Source organism: Periplaneta americana, chromosome 11 (genome assembly GCF_040183065.1).
Source record: "Periplaneta americana isolate PAMFEO1 chromosome 11, P.americana_PAMFEO1_priV1, whole genome shotgun sequence".
Lineage (NCBI taxonomy): Eukaryota > Metazoa > Arthropoda > Insecta > Blattodea > Blattidae > Periplaneta > Periplaneta americana.
Window position 1 is genome coordinate 51,971,163 of NC_091127.1, and position 17,809 is coordinate 51,988,971.

Here is a 17,809-nt window from a genome sequence, read left to right on the forward strand (position 1 = left end):
GCAAACAACAGTTCCACTCAAAACTGCAGCTTCTCTTGCGCACATCTCGATTCCATTTGCGCACATATTTCTTCGATTTTGGATCCAGTCCAAAGATCAATATCAACGCTTGATAATGTACGTAACTATCACTGCTGTTGTTTTGATTATTGTTGCTGATCAACCACAACGGAAGCGAGGCAAAAGACCTTCATTTTAGACGACCAAATATCGTAAGGGAAGGGATGAAACTAGAATCTTTATTGATGAAGTGAAGTTGGCCGAAAAATCACTTTTTAAAAATTTACGCGGATGTCAAGATCAGATTTTGAAATTATATTACAATTGATTGGACCAGAAACAATTTTTTTTCGTTAGGCAACTACCAGACTTACCAAATGTTTAAGATTAAAGGCTTTCGGCCACCGGTGACAGCTTTCCAAATTTAAGATTCACTTTCAAATTCTCAGTTCCTACTATTTCACGCTATAAAAGAAGTTTCCCGACGATTATGAAGGCTCTCTAAACTCACGTAAAAGTGAGATTTTTTATTACACCTATTTGTGATACTAATTTAATTTATTGGTGAAACACGCCAATAAACAAAAATAAATACGAAAATAAAATATATTTCTTTTTTGCAAACAAGCTATCTTTTTTCAGAAGGAGTCCAATGATTATCGGGTTTAAATTATTTATGATTAATTGGATTTTCGGTAAAGTGCATAATACGTAAAGGTAGGGACAGGAGAGCAAATAAAACATTAATTAATTACTTACTTACGATTCTTAAGGAACCCGGAGTTCATTGCCGCCGTCACATAAGCTTGCCATTGGTCCTTACGCTTAGCAACATTAATACAGTCTCTACCATCATACCCCACCACTCTCAAATACATTTTAATACTATTCTCCCATCTACGTCTCGGTCTCCCAAAAGTCTTTTTCCCTCCGGTCTCCCAACTAACATTCTATAAACATTTCTGGATTCGCTCATACGTGCTGCATGCCCTGCCAATCTCAAACGTCTGGATTTAATGTTCGTAATTATATCAGGTAAAGAACATAATGCGTGCAGTTCTGCGTTATGTAATCTTCTCCATCCACCTGTAACTTCAATCCTCTTAGCCCCAAACATTTTCCTAAGAATCTTATTCTCAAACACCCTTAACCTCTGTTCCTCAACGTGAGAGTCCAGTTTCACAATCTACAGAACAACCGGTAATATACTGTTTTAAAAATTCTAACTTTAAGTTTTTTAGAGCAGACTGGATGACAAAAGCTTCTAACCAGATAATAACAGGCATGTCTCATATTTATTCTGTGTTTAATTTCCTCCTGGGTGTCATTTGAATTTGTTACTGTTCCTCCAAGATGTTTGAATTTTTCCACCTCTTCAAAGGATAAATTTCCAATTTTTGTGTTTCCATTTCGTGCAATGTTCTGGTCACGAGACATAATTACGTACTTTGTCTACTTCCAAACTTATCTCTTTATTTGCTTCCAGTAAAATTCCCGTTTTTCCCTAATCGTTTGTGAATTTTCTCCTAACATATTCACATCGTACGCATAGATAAGTGGCTGATATAACCCGTTCAATTCCAAACCCTCTCTTTTATCTGGAATTTCCTAATGGCATATATTATTTCAGAGTAAATTAAAAGCATCAGACAGAAACTGGCCTATACGGATTCTGCTGTAGGTTTCAATGATACACATTTTAATTAAGCTAATCAAACTACGTAGTTTCTAGGGAATATCAAATTCAATAAGAATGTTACATAAAACTTCTCTCTTAACCGAATCATATTACTTTTTTAAATCTATGAATAATAATTGATAACTACTGTGCCCTTATACTTCCATTTTTTTTCCAGTATCTGTCGAATACAAAAAATCTGATCAATAGTCGATTTATTGCGCCTAAAACCACAATGGTCCAGCGCCGTGGCGTCGCGGTCTAAGGCATCCTGCCTAGGACTTTCGTTACGGAATGCGCGCTGGTTCGAGTCCTCATGGGGGAAGGAATTTTATCATGAAATTTCGGCCAGTGTATGGGACCGGTGCCCACCCAGCATCGTGATGCACTTGGGGAGCTACGATAGGTAGCGAAATCCGGTTGCGAATGCCTGCTATAACGGTTGGGGGAAACATCGTGCTAACCACACGATACCTCCATTCTAGTAGGGTGATCGTCCGCCTCTGCTTCGGCATGTGGGCGTGAGGCCAGCAGCAGGCTGGTCGGTCTAGGCCACGGGCTGTAGCACCACGGATTATTATTATTATTATTATTATTATTATTATTATTATTATTATTAAAACCACAATGATGGTCCCCAATAATTTCATCTACATATGGAGTTAATCATCTCAAATGAATATTGGACAAAATGTTGTGCGATGTCAACAAAAGTGATATTCCTCGAAAGTTACTACAACTAACCATTAATTATTTTTATGCTGGCCATGCCGAAATGTAGTAATTATACACCTGGTAGCAGTCCTTTAATGCATGTCATTAAAGTACACCTATTCATTAAAGTTCAGGTTTTCGATTATTCTCGGATATGCAATCGAAAGGCAACGAGGGAAACGTCACGGAGGCTGGAAATCCAATACTGTCGCAGAAAGTTATGTTCTGTTACTATAATAATTAACGTTAATTGTAAATAATATTCAAATAAATTCAATTTGTCATCTCGCTTTTCAATTCTAAATCAATTTCCAGGTTATATCAAAATTAGTTCATGTTACATTACATCAAGGTCAATGACATTATTGTTCCTCGGAAAAAATCAATACTTTCGAGTCTGCGCACATCTCACAATATACGAGCTATGAACAAAGTCACTTCCGATCTTCTGTCAGATACAAATAAAATGAATACTTCTGAATAATTTCAAGTTAGAAATATGGTCGAGCATAAAAAGTCGTATGAAACTTGCCTATAATGGTAATTAAGACGCTCGTATGAAAATTAACAAACAGACATACTCGCGTCTTAATTACTATCATTACTATCATTATTGGCTCGTTGCATAATGTACTATTATTTCATTATTATGTTTTATTTTTACCATTATTATTTTCAAATCTACTTCATTAATACAGCTACGTTCAAACCTGTTATGATGAGAATTTCCACTGTATAATCTCTGATCTTCTATCAAGACCAGAAGGTTCGGAGTGCAAATAAAAGTTAAATATTTTTTGCTATCGCTGTGGTTGGTGGTATTCACGACTGAATGAAGACATTTAAGGCTTGGTTTTCCTGAGCCGAAGAATACGAGGTGCAAAGCGAGCCTCGCACCTCGTATGCGTCGGTTCAGACAAGCCAAGGCTTAAGAGTTCAAGTTTGTATTACAATACTTCGTTCCATAATGTCTGACAGAAGAAGTAAACATTGTCGGCAGAGGAGAGACGTATAGACTAACTGCTATTCAATCAATGACAAAGGTCTCATTCCACGCTTGTCTTGAAGTTGGGCGGAGGTAGAACGCTTCAGACTGCCCAACTTCGAGACAAGCGTGGAATGAGACTTCTGCCATTGGTTGAATAGCAGTTATACTTCTCTTCTTCTCTGCCGGCAATGCTTACATCTTCTATCAGACATTATGGAACGAAATATAGGTCCGGGAGTTGACATGGTCGGCAATCGGCTAGTGAAGGAGTAGGCCCTATCTATTTGAGTCTAAAGTCTGGTTCACAATAAACCGGGAACGAAACGACAACGAGAACGAGAATGGAAATATTGTTAAATACATATAGTTTAATCATATTTCCGTTCTCGTTCTCGTTGTCGTTTCCGTTCCCGGTTTATTGTGAACCAGCCTTAAGCAGACAGGTTCTGTGTTATAGGCGTCTTGTAACTCGGGTAGGGATTGATAGCTGCAGTTACTTCAGGGTATCGGTGTGAATTACTTTTTTGTTTGCTTTTATTTAAATTTCGTATTTTTATCATTGTATCTTTCCTTACATTTCCCCTCTTAACTATCCGTACTAATTGAGTTATTTATGTTGTATTCCATTTTATAGATATTATATTTTATTGTATTGCATTACGATATAATTTAAATTTTTTATAGTCTCAATTTTGTTCTTATTTATAATATTTATTTTTTTATTTTATTTGGTTATTTTACGACGCTGTATCAACATCTGAGGTTATTTAGCGTCTGAATGAAATGAAGGTGATAATGCCGGCGAAATGAGTCCGGGGTCCAACACCGAAAGTTACCCAGCATTTGCTCGTATTGGGTTGAGGGAAAACCCCGGAAAAACCCCGACGGAGAATCGAACCCGGGCCACCTGGTTTCGCGGCCAGACGAGCTGACCGTTACTCCACAGGTGTGGACTTATTTATAATATGTTAGTATTTTATAAATATAAATAAATACATAAATAAATATATGTCAATAAGTAAATGAATGAATGAATAAATGAATGAATGAATGAATGAATGAATGAATGAATGAATAAATAAATAAAAAGTTAATAAATTATTAAATTAATAAGTGAATAAAAATAGAAATAAGTGAATATATTAATACGTGAATAAAGAAATGAATAAGTGAATAAATAAATAAATAGGTCAATGAATAAATAAATGTATTAGTGAACAAGTAAATATATATTTCACCAAGTAGAAATATAGTACTACAAGCAATAGTTTTATTTCCATATCATTTAAACTTTATAACTCTTTACCATTGCATATAAGAAACACGTCATATTTTACTTTCAGAAGGATGGTGAGAAGGACATTGATGGCAAATCCACTCTACAGTGTCAATGGTTTTAGCAATATTACGTTTTAGATACTATTTGTTTTAACCTCATACAATTGACAAATCTGTACATTTTAACCTGATTTTATACTATTTCTTTTAAAACATTCAACCTGTTTTTGTGATTATCTGGTGATTGTATATTTATTTTTGATTTTATTTTTACATTTTTTCATATTGTAGTAGCCATGTATTATATATACTCTGACGTTGACTATGGTTGTAAATTGCTGAATGACATTAAATTCATCTATCTATCTAAATGAATCAATAAATAACTGAATAGCCTAAATGAATGAATGAATAAATGGGTGAATAAGTATATAAGTGAGTGAATAAGTAAGTGAATAATTGAATAAATAAGTCAGTGAATAAGTAAGTGAACAATTAAGTGAATGAATAAGCGAGTGGATAAGTAACTGAGTGAATCTGTAAGTGAATGAATAAGTGATTGAACAAGTAACTGAGTGAATAAGTGAGAGAATAAGTACAGTAAGTGGATAAATAAATAAACAAGTAAATAAGTGATTAAATAAATAAGCGAATAAATAAGTTAATAAGTATCTGAATAAATAAATAAGTAAATAAATAAGTGAATAAGCGAATAAATAATTGAGTAAGTGAAGAGCTAAATAAACAAAAACGTTACTAAATAAATACATGAATAAGTTCATAAATAAATATGTGAATAAGTAAATAAATAAGTGAATAAATAAATAAATCAGTAAATAAATAAATAGATAAATAAATTAATTCTTGTTGAATCTTTCGTATACTACTTTTAACACTTTAATATAAATAATTGATTAAATGGCGACCTTACTCGTGTTAATTATGTAAGAATGTGCGGCTTACAGCTGTTTCGGTGCTATTCGACACCATCCTCAGAGCCTACTAGATCTCGGCTCTATCTCAACTGCGCTGCCTGTTGTGTGGGTGTGTTCGTTTGATGAAGAGTTGTGTCAAATAGTATGTGTGTTCTGAAATTGATGTGTGTGTTGAGAATTTGATTAGGGTGTGTTTTAGTGTGTTTGTATATTTCATATTGTTCTAGTTTGTGGAGTTTTTGGTTTTTGGGTTGTATGTGTAGGATTTCCATGTCTGTATTTATGTTATTGTATGTGTGGTTAGCACTAGTTATGTGTTTGGCATATGTAGATGTATTGTGTCCTCTGGTTATTGCTTTAATGTGTTCTTTGTATCGAGTTTGGAATGATCTGCCTGTCTTCCAATGTAGAAACTGTCGCAACTATTGCATGTGAGTTTGTATACGCCTGTGTGGTTGTATTTATTTGTTTGTGTTATTTGTGTGTTGAGATGTCTTTGTAGTGTGTTTTCTGTTCTGTATGCTATGTTGTATTTCTGTTTCCTGAATGAAGATGCGATCTTGTGTGTGTTTTGGTTTTCATATGTTTTCACCCCATGCAACACAAACATGCTGCATTCAGGACAATGGTACACAGATTACTCAACATACCCATAAGCCAACAACACTACAATGAAGAAGTGAACACAATCAAATACGTAGCACAAGAAAATGGTTACAACCCAAACATAATGGACAACAACATAAGGAAGACAAAACAAAAACTCAACAAACACAAAAACACACAAAACACAACACAAACACAAGAAATACATCACACTAACATACATTTGTTTCTTATGTGCGTTACGTGTAATATTTAAGTAATGAAAGATAGAGGTAATGCATTAATTTCTTACTGAATGAAGTGTGTACATTGAATATAAATTTTCTTTGGCAGTGCGTAAAATTAATACAGCAATAGCGCTGCAAACATTGATCAAAGACTATTTTATTTCCTGCTTAACAATACCTCATCGAAGGAAAAGTGTAATAAAAGATTTGTTACATTTAACATGTAGAATCACTTCTTACATTTTGGTGCATCAGTCCCCATATAACGTTGAATTATCAGATTCTCAACTCACCTTTCCTCCAGCTTGCAGAACAAATCCGCCATTGTCAGGCGTTCCTTGCCCATGGTTTCCACGGATACCGACCCACACTGTGTAGTCGAGTTTGTTATAAAGATGGAACTGGCGAGCATAAACCAGTTCTGTAGCGGTGAGACACAGCACAAAGAGGACGACAGCCATATTGGAAAGAGTTCGTCCACTATTGCAAGACTTCTTTCTTTGGCGAAACCACCAGCTCTTTTACTATATATATAGGGAAAGGTGTCCCATTTGAGAATTGGTACCTCAACGGCTTTGAGAACGCTTATCGCCCTGTATGACATAGTCCAGCGTCGTACCCCCCTTTCCTCTCTATTTGTAGTTCATTAGTGTGGGCAGATTATATAATGTTCAGTTAACAGTGGCGGAATCATGGCTTAGCAAAGTAGTGTGTAAGAGCTGAAAACGACTCTCATGTGGAATGAGAAAAGTTCCTTTACTGTCTATAGGGGTAGAACATACATTGTATGTTCAGCTCAAAATTCGTAGTATCAGGTTTGAACGCGTAAATTACATGATACATATTCTATGTATCTGTTAAACGTAATTCCTGTTGCGTCGGAAAACTAATTTTTACACAATTTTATACGCTGCGTAATAAATTATTTTCATTTGAATAAAATGCCATCACAATATAACTGGCAAGAATTTGTTTTAAATAATTCCATTTATAATCATAGAAAGGAAAATAATTTGAATGACGAAATGTAACGTAAATACGAGATGTTGAGAAAATGATTATAATATTTTGAAACGTGGTAGTAGGCATTCATAAAAACAAGAAAAAGTCTAATAAACATGGGTCCTAAAATAAATATTTTTGAAGAAACAAGGACTGTGAAATTCGTATTGTAACAACATCTAACATTAATTTATTTGAAGAAACAAGGACTGTAAAATTAGTATTTAACATCATAATTATTATCTTCTAATGTCAGCATTTTGCTTGTTTCCTATTGCAATACAATACACTAAAGAGTAAATAGATGTGACATACTCAAAGAGAAATGAGCAAAGAGTTCAAATTAAAAGATATGTTATTGCTACAGTAGGCTTGCCTATCAATTTAACAGTCCTTGTTTCTTCAAAGATATTAATTTTTGGACCCATATTTATTACACTTTTTATCTTGTTTGTATAAATTCAACATCCTTTCAAAATATTACACCCTTTTTTCCTAATACAATGGATGACTAGACTATCAGATTACAATATGATCCGAACAATCTAGAAGTGTGTAGTAAAAGTCAAAGGTGTCGCCTCTGAGAAAGTGTGCACAGAGAGTTCTCAAAAGAACAATATGTGCGTAGAGAGTTCTCAAAAGAACAATTTATATATAAAATCTGTGCATAGAAAACGTAATACGATTTTTTTTTTCAATTATTTTTAGGTCGAGAACGTGCAAATATATTAAGTAATCTCTAGAAACGATAGAATATTCAAGAGAATAAATGTAGACAACGTGAAGGATTATTATTGGCTAGTTAGGGGATTTCTTGGGAACTCGTCTGTGAAATAAATCAATTCAGTGACGGAGAAACAGCAAAGAGGTTTAGGCCTATGATTAAAGCTGCCGAATTAATTTGCCCAAATTAAACAAAAGTTTTCAAGAGTCTCACGTTAACCAGGCGCTTTCCTAATAATTCGCCACTGACCGCCTTAGCGATTACCATAAGGTGACGCAGGAGGATTTCACGTTAAGAAAGTAGCATTGAACCTACGAGTTAAAAGAGAGATTATAGAGTGGCTAAGTTGCCTTGTATAGCGCGCTCTTATTGGTGCCGCCGAGAAACACGGCAGACATGAAATTAGCGCTTTCTCCTGCTTACAACGTTGTGTATACGGAGATAGGAGCTACGAAAATAAAATAAAATAAAACATGCCTCTTGTGTGTACTGCATATAACTGCAATAGCAGAAGAAAGACAAATGATATAACATATTTCAGGTAAATTTTATGAAGTGAAGTCCATAGTTTTTTAATTAGCAGCATTTTTTTTTCATGCTTAAATGCGTAACTAAACACAGTTCTTTTCGTGGACGACCAGTATTAGTTGCAAACTCCGAAGAAAATTTACAGATTGGTATATTTAAACTAAATAAAGTCACAGAAGAACATGGCATGAAGATTTCACCAGAAGAAAAAAACAAAATAATGGCATTTGAAGGTACAAACCCAATCCGAAGCAAAATTGTTGTTGGAAATGTGATTTTAGAACAGATGAATTCCTTTTCATACTTAGGATGTAATATACCATACGAAGGAGAGAATGATGTAAGCAGAAAAATTAACAAATTTTTACAAATATTAGGACTGCTAAATCATACCCTAAAACCAAGTTTAGTACAGAAACATTCCAGAATAAAGCTATATAAAACCCTTGCACTACCAACTCTCCTCTATGGAAGCGAAATTTGGGTTCTGAAACAAAGAGATATCAGCAGATTAAGAGCAGCTGAAATCAAATATCTGCGACGAACTGCAGGATACACACTTCTGGACCACAAGAGGAACGAGGATATACTGTATGAACTCAACATGCAACCATTAGAAGAAAAAATTACAGAATATAGAAACAGATGGCTTGAACACATTTCTCTTATGGAAGCTGGCCGGAGACCCCAAGAAATGCTAAAATACCAACCTCAAGGACGACGACGACCTGGACGCCCACAGAAACGTCTATTCGATCCTGTATAGCTGGAATCGAAACAGGCCGACAATGACTTAATTTCGTGCCTGGATGATGATGATGATGATGATGATGATGATGATGATGATGATGATGATGATGATGATGATGATGATGATGAAATGTGTAACAAAGCCCGGCATAACATACTGGTGTACAGATTCTCTTTGGGAAAAAAAAGAACTGGTGAAACAGTGAGTAATAAAAATGAAACGAGACAAATTGTGTCCCTCCGAGCATAACTTTTTTGTTCACGATACTTCGAAGATAAATATACTGTATAGTAAACAACTCCATGAAGATGATGTGCTATAGCTTATAAAAAGTAGGCCTTTTTCGAAGTTACATATCAATGTGAAATAGCCGTATTAAATATCTAAAAAAAATGCCTACTAGGTGCACGGAAGTATTCTTAATAACTCCAGAAAAAATCACAATGGGATCTCCAATAGTTTAATGGAAATTTAATTACTTACGAAACAATGTGTAGCGGTCGGTGCAGCAGCAATGGACGGGAAGCGTTGAAGCGCGCTGGGAGGTTTATCGGCGCTGGATGATCGAGTGAACGTCGCAACATTACACCCAGTACGGATCAAGTCACTCGAGGAAACACTGGTACTTTACTTATTATAATATCTTCAAATATTTGTACATTATGCTTTTTAAACGTTTGTTTTCATTCACACTACACTTTAAATTGTCATTCGCCTACCTTCTTTCTCGAAAGAAAATTGTTTTACTATATCTTCAGTTTTCGACAACGGAATGAAAGAATGTAATTTTAATGTACCAGTTATTGGTTTTAGATTGTGATATCTGGCCTGCAAATTTTCAGTGTGGTTTTTGTGCTTATTCAATGGACAAAATATAAATGACACGTTAGAATTTTTTTTTGTGACCAATCAAACAGTTTTTGGTGTTGTTATAGGATCTTGTATAGGCTGGCTCTCGTGACAAGTCTTTTAACACTTCCTCCAATGCCATCACATGGACGTTGCAAAAAAGTGTCATTCGGCGCTAATTCCATAATCGTCTTCATGTAAGCAATTATTTTTAAAATTCTTTTTGTTTTTGTATTGTGAACTTGATCCATCGGAAAAGTAGATGATTTTTTTCATATCGTTGAATTCTTGCTTTAAGAAATTGATTGCTTCGGATTGAAAAATGTGAAAGGAATCGGTGTCATGTTTCATGCTTTCTGAGATGACAACAATACTTTTGTGACGAATTTCTGTATCTTCTTTGAAATATACTACGAAAGGATGTATTGTGGCTTGGCATTTGTTCCCATGCACACCTTGTTCTGAATCTTGCATTACAAATGAATAATTTTCAGAAAAGTCTGCAATAACTATGTAATTTTCAGGTTGTACATTTTCTTTGCATTCCGTCAAAAATAAAATATGGCTCACTTTTGAAGGGATGACGATGCATCTTCTACATGAAAAACTTCACTTTCTAGAGAGCCTTTTACTTTTTGAAACTTTTCACGGGGGTATTGTTTTTGTTGTAGTTTTCTTTTCTTGATAGGGGATTCTATTAACATCAAACTCTTGTTTAATTTCTCAATATTACCGATTTCTAGCGCTGTATTCATAGAACTGCTTGAAGAAGAACTGGGATAATCACTTTTACTTACTTACTTACTTACTTACAAATGGCTTTTAAGGAACCCGAAGGTTCATTGCCGCCCTCACATAAGCCCGCCATTGGTCCCTATCCTGTGCAAGATTAATCCAGTCCCTATCATCATACCCCACCTCCCTCAAATCCATTTTAATATTATCCTCCCATCTACGTCTCGGCCTCCCTAAAGGTCTTTTTCCCTCCGGTCTCCCAACTAACACTCTATATGCATTTCTGGATTCGCCCATACGTGCTACATGCCCTGCCCATCTCAAACGTCTGGATTTAATGTTCCTAATTATACTGTCCGCAATTTCATTTGATTCATTTTCACTAATATCACAAGAACTACCGGCTTAACATATAATTTCACTTCGTCCACACCTGTAGAGTAACGGTGAGCGCGTCTGGCTGCGAAACCAGGTGGCCCGGGTTCGAATCCCGGTCGGGGCAAGTTACCTGGTTGAGGTTTTTTCTGGGGTTTTCCCTCAACCCAATACGAGCAAATGCTGGGTAATTTTCGGTCATGGACCCCGGACTCATTTCACCGGCATTATCACCTTCATCTCATTCAGACGCTAAATAACCTAGATGTTGATACAGCAAATACAATTTTAAAAAAATAATTTCACTTGACCTATCCGGAAGTTGACACATTTTTTACGGAACGAATCACATATTCGCACATTCAAAGACTCCTTTCAATTGAGCGATTAACGCGTCTTAGTGTACTTTTCTTTTTAAAAGCGTAATTTGGAAGGTCAAATGGATTTAAACACTTGTTATATATTACGCGATCTTTACCGTCACTCATGTTGTATAGAAGTCACGTCACTCCATGAAATTCAAACCCTGACTGATTATTTTTGTCTTCTATATTTTGTCTCCTGCCATCTGTTTACTGCCATAAAGTTTACTGCCATACCCAGCCTTGCTATCGTTAAACACTTGGCTATATTACAGTATAAACATACAGCATTGTGAAGGGCTTCCCCTCTTAGCTGTGCTGACAATAATAAAATAACTTTAGATAAGATATTTACTGTTCCTTAAGGTATTAACCATTTTTTGAATGAATGCATTTGTTTTTTAGTGTGGCGTATATGCAACAGGGGATTTCGTAAAACTTTCCGCGGGCAGCCTACGGCCGCAAGCAGTTCATTAGCTGGGAATCGCGAGCGCGTGCATGCCTCCGGAAAATAAATTGTTACAAATGTATGTGTGCAGATCCCACATTTCTAAATGCAGTAGTTTACAGATAATACATCAGGGAACAAGTCTATATATATATTTTTTTAGATTTTTAACTTGGCTATTTAATATAGTAATTTTGCTTTGAAAAATAAATTATTAAAAAATTAGGCCAAATTTTAAATTTATTTGTGATAGGCCTAACGTAATAAAAAGTGTTGTATTTAGTCTTTCAAATGCGCCAAACCGCAAATCTCAATTATATGTAGACACAGAGTTCCAAGTGAGTTTATGTAACAGTGCGCGCATAATTTGAGTAGTTTCAAAAAGTCATAACTACACAAATAATTAATAATTGTGGAAATAAAACAATACGGGTCTTCTTATTTGATGTTTGGAATTCATGAAAAAAAAATTCGACCATTTACGAGAAGGTTGTGTTTTATTGCTGTGCGATTTAACTCTATATGGGGGCTGTTCCATCATCTATTTATAAGTATTTTTCTTGAGAACTGGGAATTAATTAGTTTCCTTTAATTCATAGAACATAATTTCATTAAGAACTAGAGCGATTTCATGTGCTAAAATTGTGTATACCTCTAAAATAACCACATATTTATTTTACGAATAATGGGGTAACAGCTAAATTGGTGGAATAGACTTCTGCTTTCTTGTCAGACTTCCCCTCTGATAAATTTAACAGACAAGTAGGGGCGGTACAGTTCAGGCTAAGATATCACACTGTTAAAACACGTAGGCTACAACATTGTCTGCACTTATTATATAAAGTACACAAAATTTAACTGTCAGCAAAACAACAAAGGCATTATTTATGTAACTTAGATTCTTGTTTGATTATACAGCAGTGTGAAGTTAATAGCGGAAAAAGTGTGCTGTACATAAACCTAAATTTGTATTATAAGCACTTCTTAACATTTAATAACGGAAAACGTGTGCTGCACGTACTCTTAAATGTATAATCGCTCCTTAGGCTATCATTTAATAACAGAAAACGAGTGCTGCACATATCTCAAATGTGCATTATAAGCGCTTCTTAACATTTAATAACGGAAAACGTGTGCTGCACATATCTTAAATGTGCATTATAAGCGCTTCTTAACATTTAATAACGGAAAACGTGTGTTGCATGTAATCTTAAATGTGAATTATAAGCGCTTCTTAACATGTAATAACAGAAAACGTGTATTGCACATAATCTTAAATGTGTATTATAAGCAATTCTGAACCCAATAAAATAACTGTATTGGTGTTTATTATTATTTTTATTACTACTACTATTATTATTATTATTATTATTATTATTATTATTATTATTATTATTATTATTATTGGTACTATTATTTGTAATAAATTGCAGTAACTTCTCAGGTGCCTAAAATTGTATTTTAATGCCTACTTTCAATCATTATGGAGCCTAGTTGGTTAATGGCCTAAATATCCGAAGTCTAGTTATAATGTACATAAAATATAACGGCATTTATAGGTTCTTTATCATTTGAACGGACTCAATGTACCTATCTTGTGCGATAAACTTGCTAGAATGCTATACGTTTTAGGGAGAGAGTGAGATAGAGACTCTATACCTCACTCTTTCTTCTAATGGAGGCATCTTGTGGCAACAGTGTACTAGCCAAGACCCATAAGACCTTCTTAAACTGGAATCGCATGCCTCACGTAACAGAAAAGTATTCCCATATCTGCGACTTATTTCCTGTTAGAACACGAAGGCCGACAAGGACACTTGACGGGTTATTATTTCCGCCAATTGGAAACCAAATCGTGATAAGGATATGACTAGAGCATGAAACCAACAATTGAGCCGTTGAGAGCAGAAGTGGTGTAAGTCAAAAATGGGTAATGATGGTTGAAGTAAACATTCTGTAAAATACATACCAAGTAACAATTAATATTCAATTTATTTCAACTATTAGTAGTCAGTGGATAGCACGAAGGACATGTTAATTGTTACTTTACAGAATTTTTACTTGAAACCTCATTACCCAATTTTGACTTACACCAATCTGCTGTGAATGGCTCAATTATAAATTCACGTTAGCTCTCTCTCTCTCACCCGCGTTGGGGAGGGGGATGTGAGGGGCTAAAGACGTCATCAACAGTATATTAGATTTATGGCTTGAATTATATTAATGCATTTGGTGGAACAGATACATTATAGGACCCATCCCGAGTATTCCATAGTATATTTTCGATTTGTATATCAAGTATGCCATCTTAACAAATCTAAAAACATACTACAAACATGTATCCTTGAAATAAAACCAACAAAAATGAAATTAAGCTCATATCGTCACCTTTGTTATATAATATATTATATTTTATTCAAAATAAAGTTAAAGAAACAAACCAAAACTAAACTTAAACACAGTAACATTAAATGTTTAAACAATACAACATTGGTATTAATACAACAATGAAATTAAGTTGATATTAGTCATCTTTATAATATATCATGTTATATTTCATTCAAATTACATTAAAGAAGACAAACAATTCGAAATTTAAAAAAAAAAAATAAACTGGGCTAAACTAGTGCTGAGTTAGTTCCCTTCGTACTTCCTGTTAGCAATTTAGCTTAGTTGGCATTACTAAAGTTTCAAGCTATGTTTTTCATATAGGCCTACGAATCTGTGACAGGTTAGGTTAGTTTAGGCTTTTGTTATCCCTTGGATATAATCTACGAATCTGTGCAGGATTATCAAGCGCTGTGCAAAGCCTCCGATTTTTGTTTAGTGATGTTATGATTATTGGTCTGTCGGTGGCTAGCGTAATGACTGACATGCAAACGAAGTTACATTATGGAAACTATGTGCTTATTTCACTATTATTTGTTGTGCTTCACTATATTCCAGCAGTTCTTGAATTAATACAAGTTTTGCGTTCTTCACATTACATTGTTTTGTGTGCTTTATGTCCCTGTGTTCTTTCCTTCACTAGACACCACAACGTTTGCACTTCCATTACCACACACCTCTCATTTCACACGTAATTTACTACATTTTCAAACAATTTCCTTTTATTCAAATATAGGTACCCTTATAAAACCTTAAGTTTTCAAATCCAGCTCCACAAAACAAGCCCTTACAAATTCACTTCGGAACTAATTTAGCGCTAGTTTCACCAAAAACAGTAACATTGAACTTAAAGGAAAACAATATTGACATTAATTACAAATTAGATAACTTTTACGTCCCATATTATCAAAACTTAACAACGCAGAAACATTAAAAATAATTTTAAAAAATCCAACATTGAAAATAATATTATAAGCGCTTAATTACATTCCCCCCCACTATTATGATATTAAATAAAAAGAAGAACCTACATTGGCATTAAAACACAATGTTTCACTTTTTACTCCAATAAATTTTCCCAACAATTTCCAAGAATTTCTTTATAACGTCTTCTCCTCCACTCCTCATTCTTCTCCTAAACATATATTGGGCCAAATACTGTCTTCACAAACTCTTTTTGTCTGTTGTAGGCTGGCAGTGATGCTTTAACATGCCTCCACGTGCTTTCTATTGTGTTCGTATAGGCACCTGTTTCAGTATTAACGAACTCAATGCTATGGCTTACTGTCAGATGCTGGTAACCACATTTACTAAGGTTTGAATACCTTTCCAATTGCAGTTTTAGGATGAATCCAGTTTCAATCACTTCGATTAGTGTTTTCTCACTCCTGTCATGTATTGCTACTAAAAAGCATCTCTCGTTGTTCCTTTCCACGCCTACAAAAACCCATTGCCCTTCCACGAAAAGATCCTAGTTATATTTTCTGCGACCAAATTTGCTTTCGTCTATTTCTACTATCTTACCGTCTTCTCCAACTTTTTCGCTGTTTACTCTAATAAATATATTCAACTACAACCTCATCAGTAAATTGCCTCCAATCTGTAATAGTGTGATCTCCAAAGAAGTATTCCTTTTCAATTTGTGCATTCGTACAATCATTTACAATATCATAAATTAACAACATTACTTCTTGTATTGTTAATTTACTCTGTATGAATCACGATCCACATCTTATCGATTTCGTTTTCCCACACTGTTTATCTTGTATTTTCCGACGACATCTCCACGTGAGTCCATCTCGTTTACTTTTACATTTCTTCAAACTCATCGCAGAATTACATGTTTCGCAGAAAATTTCACTTCTCAGTAAACCACAATCACATAAAGAACCATAGAACATATTTGTATTCATGGATAAAGCAACTAAAATGTTTCTATTTATAATTCTATAATTTTCATTTCTGGGCTTACATTTTAAGCCAACAGGGAGAATTCGATCCACTTCCTTTGATATTTAACTATATAATTCGAAATTACCGCCATGATTATGGTGAAACTAATTTTCAACAATATTGGTTGAGCTTTTCTTTGCGGCTTTGCATATTTTTATATTTAGGATGGGTCCCAATAATGCTTCTGTTCCAATGCCTTCTCGATCTAGACCAGGTCGTAATGTAAGTTGTGTGGCATCATTCGAAGAGTTGGGCTTTTGTATTTGAGTGTACGGAACTCAGTGAAATATATTACTTTATTACGTGTCAGTGCTCAATTTTATTTAGTGTAATGTGTGCATAAGATCCGTTTAGCCCACTTCTTATTGCATAATATGTTGCAGAAATAATTACAAAACTATGTTATTAAATGTGGACAGAGTTTTACATGTTAACATAATCTCTTTGCATCAACATTTCAAGTTTGGAATGAAAGCTATTTTGAGGTTTAATAAAGAAGAATTTATATTGTGATTTTAATTTAGCACATCTACCTTCCTTACTTGTAGCTAGAAAATTCATCACAGTTCCTCTTATAAAATTAGTGTACAGACTGATTATTTAATTCTAATAGTTCAGCGATGCGAAAGAGGGGAAGTAATAGGAGTAGTGGGGAGGGCTCCGGAGTAGAGATAAGGGCGAGCGGTCGGTAAGGGAATGCAATATAGCTTAACTGTACTAAAAACATACTGCTCTACCGTACGCATGACATCCGATCGCTCCGAAAGCAAGCGAGTAACTAACACAAACACCCCTTGGCATAACTAAATGTACTCGCCTGACCCAGGTGCACATCTCCGAAGACTGTCAGGATTAAATAATCGTACTATACGTACGGATGTATGTTACTTCCTCCAGTAGGTTAGATAAATACAATTCAATACAACCCAGTATAGTAAGATACAAATAAGTAGGTAGTACAATTAAAATTTTATTTAGTGTAGTGTGTGCATAAGTTCCATTTATCTTGTTGCATAATATGCTGCAGGAATAATTTTATTGTAAAATTGTTATTTTAATGTGAAGAGAATTCACCATGTTAACATAACCTGTTTGCATTAATATTTTAAGTTTAGAATGGAAGCTAGTTTGAGATTTAATAAAGACGAATTTAGGATAAACTTAACGCGGTTACCTTCCTTATTTGTAGATAGAAAATTCACCACAGTACCTCCTATGAAATGTACATAGCGGTACGGTTTTATTACTTCTCGTAGGTAGTCGATAAA

General features: G+C 34.6%; 1 protein-coding gene across 2 annotated transcripts in view; it reads right to left on the bottom strand.

The window, feature by feature from the left end:
- The window catches only part of LOC138708977 (myrosinase 1-like), a 103,266-nt gene that overhangs the window by 3,603 nt on the left and 81,854 nt on the right, over positions 1-17,809 (bottom strand). The gene's annotated exons all lie outside the window — the stretch shown is intronic.